Source organism: Ranitomeya variabilis, chromosome 8 (genome assembly GCF_051348905.1).
Source record: "Ranitomeya variabilis isolate aRanVar5 chromosome 8, aRanVar5.hap1, whole genome shotgun sequence".
NCBI lineage: Eukaryota > Metazoa > Chordata > Amphibia > Anura > Dendrobatidae > Ranitomeya > Ranitomeya variabilis.
In genome coordinates, this window is record NC_135239.1 from 72,806,989 (window position 1) to 72,812,988 (window position 6,000).

The window sequence follows — 6,000 nt, forward strand, 5'->3', positions numbered from 1 at the left end:
GCAGCACTGGCTCACTGCTGAACATATACATAAGGCTTCTTCCACACTTCCGTCTGTACGGGGCCATCACTAAGCGTCGGCGCGACGTACCGACGGACGTGAAAATTCGGCACAACGTGGGCAGCGGATGCAGTTTTTCAACGCATCCGCTGCCCATTCTAAAGTCCCAGTGAGGAGGGGCGGAGTTCCGGCCGCACATGCACGGTAGGAAATGCAGGACCCGACGTACGAAAAAACGTTCCCTTGAACGTTTTTTCGTGACGACGGTCCACCAAAACACGATGCATCCAGTGCACGACGGACGCGACGTATGGCCAAACATCGCGATCCATCAGCAATACAAGTCTATGGGAAAAAAATGCATCCTGCGGGCACATTTGCAGGATGTGTTTTTTTCCCAAAACGACGCATTGCGACGGAGGCCAAACGACACAAGTGTGAATGAAGCCTTAAGTGCAGCACAGATTCATCTCAACCAAAAGCAGACACCTTTAGATCCAGAATAGAACAGACATTATTAGGACATTTCATAACCTTCCCAAATTTTTAGGAAAAAATATTCATCACATCCTGAACTACGTAACCAATTTATTATATATTTTAGGAGTTGGAGTCGGCTTATTTTATTCTGACTCAACCAAAATTGCCACCGACTCTGACTTCACGACTCCACTACCCTGTTTTTAAAACTGCATCAATGAATGAAGGAAATTTGTAGATCTGTAACAGAAAAACGCTGCTCTGATTCTTCTAAAGATAAATTATAAAATTAACCAGCACAGAATTTTGGATCTTTAGAAGAAATGAAACAATAGACGCACATTAAACAATGCAGTGTATGAGCCTCATACTCTGACTGAGCATAGTCTGTACTCGGATGACCTACTGTAAAATATGCTGTTTACAAGGCATTTTCACAGGATGTGTATGAACTGTGGCAAAATCAGAAAATAAACCGTCTGATGTGAATCAAAGCTGCTGGCAATGGAATGAATTCAGAGAGAAAATAGCAAAAACAAAAGCATACAATCATTGAATATGCAGGAGCAGAGCAAACATTGTGATTTCTTCCAAGTCCTTATGGCTGCTTTATCAATTATAGACGCCAGCAGGACAAAGCGTCAGCATCAAGGATGGGATGTCAGCAAGCGTGAAATGATATGAAAGCAAAATGAACGGTATTTAGTGAGCAGAACAGCCAATCTAAAATGAAACCTCTTTTGACAGACTGACACTAATATATGCTCCCTTTGCAATTTTACATAATATGAAAATGGCAAGCAGTTATTACAGGGAGCCCTGAGCCTCCACGCATAATGACTGTCGTTTCTTCAATACGATGTCTGTCCAAGAAGAGTCATTTTCCTGTTAACAAAACAAAAAGTGTGTAAACGCTCTCTAGTGTCCTGTAGAAAGCAGCGATGATCTCGGGTGACGGGGCGTACAGGAAAATTATAGGGCTCTGCGCGGAGGAGGACAAGTGTATTATGGAGGGAGTTCCTGAGTGTTATACACTCCAATGACAATTTAACCAGACCACAAGTTCATACATCAGAAATAGATGTAATGGCTATCAAGTGTTTATTAACTATTTCATTACGGGCTATGTCTCAAGGATGTCTCAGTGTTAGGATTAGGTTATGATTCTGCATGTGTCTTTGTGTCACTGTGTTGGAAATGTATTTAGTTACATAACAATTTCAATGACTAAAGATAAAATGTGGTTAGAAGTTATTTATGTTTGCTGTCATTTTATTCTTTTGATTACATTAAGCTCATTGTTAGTCTAGACCGGCTTATGTTAGAAGAATCAATCATAATGGCTCCAGTATGAGGCTATGGTCACACATCTTACTAATAACAAATTTAAGTAAAATCATACTTGTCGCTTCTATCCAGTGATTTCAATGGTATCAGCATAGAATCATAGAGTTGGAAGGGAGCTCCAGGGTCATCGTGTCCAACCACCTGCTCAATGGCGGATTCACTAAACCATCTCAGACAGATGATGTCTGTCCAGCCCCTGTTTGAAGACTTCCATTATAGGAGAATTCACCACCTCTCGCGGCAGCCTGTCCCACTCATTGATCACCCTCACTGTTGTGATTTTGCTTTTTGCTCCCTCTAGTGGTCATTAGTGATTTGACTCTGGAGCTTCTGTCTTTTCCTATATCCTCACCTGGGCCGTTAGTTCAGGGGCGTTGCTATATAAGCTCCCTGGACCTTCAGTTCAATGCCTGGCATCGTTGAAATCAGAGCTAATCTGTTGTGCTCTTGTCCTATGATCCGGGTTCCTGTATTTCAAGCTAAGTCTGCTTCCTTGCTTTTTGCTTTTGTTTTGTTTGGTATTTTTGTCCAGCTTGTTCCAATCTGTATCCTGACCTTTGCTGGAAGCTCTAGGGGGCTGGTGTTCTCCCCCCGGACCGTTAGACGGTTCGGGGGTTCTTGAATCTCCAGCGTGGATTTTTATAGGGTTTTTGTTGACCAGATAAGTTATCTTGCTATATTCTGCTATTAGTAAGCTGGCCTCTCTTTGCTGAACCTGGTTCATTTCTGTGTTTGTCATTTCCTCTTACCTCACCGTTATTATTTGTGGGGGGCTTGTATCTTGCTTTGGGGTTCCTTTCTCTGGAGGCAAGAGAGGTCTTTGTTTTCTTCTCCTAGGGGTAGTTAGATTCTCCGGCTGGCGCGAGTCATCTAGCGATCACGGTAGGCATGATCCCCGGCTACTTCTAGTGTTGGCGTTAGGAGTAGCTATTTGGTCAACCCAGTTACCACAGCCCTATGAGCTGGATTTTTGAATCTCGCAGACTTACACGTTCCTCTGAGACCCTGTCCACTGGGGTCATAACAGTATGCCAGGCCAGTATTAAATGTTTAATGCATTGCAGAAGTGGGATTATAAGAAAGAAAATTTTGAGTTTTTTTTTTTCCCTCTCTCATTTTTTTCTTTTTTTTTTTTTTTCTTTTCCCCTTTACCTCAGAGTGGCTTAAGCTTGCTGCAGACATGAATGTCCAGACCTTGATTACAAGTGTGGACCAGCTTGCCGCTCGTGTGCAGGGTATACAAGATTATGTTACCAGAAATCCTAGGTCTGAACCCAAGATTCCGATTCCTGAACTGTTTTCAGGAGACCGATTTAAGTTTAGGAATTTCAGGAATAATTGTAAATTGTTTTTATCCCTGAAACCTTGTTCGTCTGGAGACTCTGCTCAACAAGTAAAAATTGTTATTTCATTCTTACGGGGTGACCCTCAAGATTGGGCTTTTTCGTTGGCGCCAGGAGATCCGGCATTGGCTGATATTGATGCGTTTTTTCTGGCGCTCGGTTTACTTTATGAGGAACCCAATCTTGAGATTCAGGCAGAGAAAGCCTTGCTGGCTATGTCTCAGGGCCAGGACGAGGCTGAGGTGTATTGCCAAAAATTTCGGAAATGGTCCGTGCTGACACATTGGAACGAGTGTGCACTGGCCGCTAATTTTAGAAATGGCCTTTCTGAGGCCATTAAGAATGTTATGGTGGGTTTTCCCATTCCCACAGGTCTGAATGATACCATGTCCCTGGCTATTCAAATTGACCGGCGGTTGCGGGAGCGCAAAACCGCTAATTCCCTCATGGTGTTGTCTGAACGGACACCTGATTTGATGCAATGTGATAGAATCCTGACTAGAAATGAGAGGAAAATTCATAGACGCCGGAATGGCTTGTGCTACTACTGTGGTGATTCTACACATGTTATCTCAGCATGCTCTAAACGTATATCTAAGGTTGTTAGTCCTGTCACCGTTGGTAATTTGCATCCTAAGTTTATTCTGTCTGTAACTTTGATTTGCTCACTGTCATCTTATCCTGTCATGGCGTTTGTAGATTCAGGTGCTGCCCTGAGTCTTATGGATCTCTCATTTGCTAAGCGCTGTGGTTTTATTCTTGAACCATTAGAAAATCCTATCCCTCTTAGGGGTATTGATGCTACGCCATTAGCAGAAAATAAACCGCAGTATTGGACACAGGTTACCATGTGCATGACTCCTGAACACCGCGAGGTGATACGTTTTCTCGTTCTACATAAAATGCATGATTTGGTTGTTTTGGGGCTGCCATGGTTACAGACCCATAATCCAGTCCTTGACTGGAAGGCTATGTCAGTGTCTAGTTGGGGCTGTCGTGGTATTCATGAGGATTCCCTGCCTGTGTCTATTGCTTCTACGCCTTCGGAAGTTCCTGAGTATTTGTCTGATTATCAGGATGTCTTCAGCGAGTCCAGATCCAGTGCATTGCCTCCTCATAGGGAATGTGACTGTGCAATAGATTTGATTCCAGGCAGTAAATTTCCTAAGGGAAGACTGTTTAATCTGTCGATACCTGAACATACCGCTATGCGTTCATATATCAAGGAGTCTCTGGAGAAAGGACACATCCGTCCGTCTTCTTCCCCTCTTGGTGCGGGATTCTTTTTTGTGGCTAAAAAGGGCAGATCTTTGAGGCCTTGTATTGACTATCGGCTTTTAAATAAGATCACTGTCAAATTTCAGTATCCTTTGCCGCTGTTGTCTGACTTGTTTGCCCGGATTAAAGGTGCCAAGTGGTTTACCAAGATAGACCTTCGTGGTGCGTACAACCTTGTGCGCATTAAGCAAGGGGATGAATGGAAAACCGCATTCAATACGCCCGAAGGTCATTTTGAGTACTTGGTGATGCCTTTTGGGCTCTCTAATGCCCCTTCAGTTTTTCAGTCCTTTATGCATGACATTTTCTGGAACTATCTGGATAAATTTTTGATCGTTTATCTGGATGATATTCTGTTTTTTTCTGATAATTGGGACTCGCATGTGGAGCAGGTCAGGATGGTCTTTAAAATTTTGCGTGAAAATTCTTTGTTTGTCAAGGGCTCAAAGTGTCTTTTTGGTGTACAGAAGGTTCCCTTTTTGGGGTTCATTTTTTCCCCTTCTGCTGTGGAGATGGACCCAGTCAAGGTCCGAGCTATTCTTGATTGGACTCAGCCCTCGTCAGTTAAGAGTCTTCAGAAGTTCTTGGGTTTCGCTAACTTCTACCGTCGTTTTATCGCTAACTTTTCTAGCATTGTGAAACCTTTGACGGATATGACCAAGAAGGGCTCCGATGTGGTTAATTGGGCTCCTGCTGCCGTGGAGGCTTTCCAGGAGTTGAAACGTCGGTTTACTTCGGCGCCTGTTTTGTGCCAGCCTGATGTCTCGCTTCCCTTTCAGGTTGAGGTGGATGCTTCAGAGATTGGAGCAGGGGCCGTTTTGTCGCAGAGAGGCCCTGGTTGCTCTGTTATGAGACCTTGCGCCTTTTTCTCTAGGAAGTTTTCGCCTGCGGAGCGAAATTATGATGTGGGCAATCGGGAGTTGTTGGCCATGAAATGGGCATTTGAGGAGTGGCGTCATTGGCTCGAGGGTGCTAAGCATCGTGTGGTGGTCTTGACTGATCACAAAAATCTGATGTATCTCGAGTCTGCTAAACGCCTGAATCCTAGACAGGCCCGCTGGTCATTGTTTTTCTCCCGTTTTGACTTTGTTGTCTCGTATTTACCAGGTTCAAAAAATGTGAAGGCCGATGCTCTTTCCAGGAGCTTTGTGCCTGATGCTCCTGGAGTCGCTGAACCTGTTGGTATTCTTAAGGATGGTATTATCTTGTCAGCTATTTCTCCAGATCTGCGACGTGTGTTGCAGAGATTTCAGGCTGATAGGCCTGATTCTTGTCCACCTGACAGACTGTTTGTGCCTGATAAGTGGACCAGCAGAGTCATTTCCGAGGTTCATTCCTCGGTGTTGGCAGGTCACCCAGGAATTTTTGGCACCAGAGATCTGGTGGCCAGATCCTTTTGGTGGCCTTCCTTGTCTAGGGATGTGCGGTCATTTGTACAGTCCTGTGGGACTTGTGCTCGAGCTAAGCCTTGCTGTTCTCGTGCCAGCGGGTTGCTCTTGCCCTTGCCTGTCCCTAAGAGACCTTGGACACATATCTCCATGGATTTCATTTC